The sequence below is a fragment of the Cucurbita pepo genome, unplaced genomic scaffold (genome assembly GCF_002806865.2).
Source record: "Cucurbita pepo subsp. pepo cultivar mu-cu-16 unplaced genomic scaffold, ASM280686v2 Cp4.1_scaffold002840, whole genome shotgun sequence".
In the NCBI taxonomy this organism is placed as follows: domain Eukaryota; kingdom Viridiplantae; phylum Streptophyta; class Magnoliopsida; order Cucurbitales; family Cucurbitaceae; genus Cucurbita; species Cucurbita pepo.
In genome coordinates this window covers 1-965 of record NW_019648868.1, presented here as the reverse complement: position 1 = coordinate 965, position 965 = coordinate 1, and the positions used below count along the sequence as shown (strand labels likewise).

At 50.1% G+C, this 965-nt stretch overlaps 1 long non-coding RNA gene across 1 annotated transcript; it reads right to left on the bottom strand.

Moving 5' to 3' along the window:
* Positions 1–259: 259 nt before the first annotated feature.
* Positions 260–959, bottom strand: LOC111786803. Its single transcript, XR_002813824.1, has 3 exons — positions 677–959; positions 527–597; positions 260–324 (listed from the first exon to the last, which is right to left on the bottom strand). It is a non-coding gene; the product is annotated as an uncharacterized LOC111786803 (long non-coding RNA).
* Between the last annotated feature and the right edge of the window lie 6 nt (positions 960–965).

Sequence of the window (965 nt, the reverse complement as noted above, 5' to 3'; positions counted from 1 at the left end):
CGCCAGCCACGCGCAGGGGAGCAACCACTCGCGGGTTCCACACGCGAGTGTCACACGCCCAAAGTTTCCTGCAGTCGCGGGTCGCAAGCTTGGTTTGGACGCAGTGGCTCGGGTGGGCCGCGGGTCGTCGGTTCGGTTTGGTTCGCCGCGCGGGTATCGGGTAAGCCGAGGAGCACGAGTCAGGTTGCAAAGCCAGGGACGCGTGTCGTAGGAGAGTTGGAGCCGTGTTTTCCCAGGCGGCACTCGACGCGTGTCCGAAGGCGATTGGCGCACGCGGCCCTCTAGCTGGTTGCCACGTGGTACGCTGGCGGCTTCTCCCTCCTCCTAGCAGAAAATCAAAGTTTTCCGATTAGTTTTCAGAGGTACTCTCCATTTTCTATCTTTCGATTCTTCATCCAAACGGAAATGGTTTCTTCAACAACGTTTTAGATCATCTATCAACCTACGTGCTAGTATTTCTTTCTTAATTTTTGCTTAGTCATACGGTGAGTTATGAGCGTCGAAAAGAGTCCGGTAACATCCTTACCGTTCTTGGAAAGGTTCTCAGATCCCGGCGTTTCGTCCGATTTCCTCACCAAAATCAGCGGCGGATTTTCCCTGGATGGAGGTAGAAGACTTAAACACTCTACTCCTAAACAAAGATCTCAGATCTTGGAGGTATAGTTTGAAATCTTACCTTGCGGGTTTTCTCTCTGATCTTGACGAAAGAGGAGAAAATCTCAACACGAGTTCTTACTTCACTCCAAGAAGGGCTCTAGAGTGTAGGTCTTAGTAGGGAATGGATTCTGTCAGCGACTCCCCGATTAAAACTCTGGCAAATCAGTTTTCTCTCTCAAACTTTCTCTCAATCCTTCTCTCTCACTCTTCTTTCTTTTGCAAGAACTCTGAGGAGGACGCTCAAGACCCCTATAATGGGCTGAGGGGTAAAATGTCCATTTTGCCCCTCGGGCGTTTTTTTTTTTTTT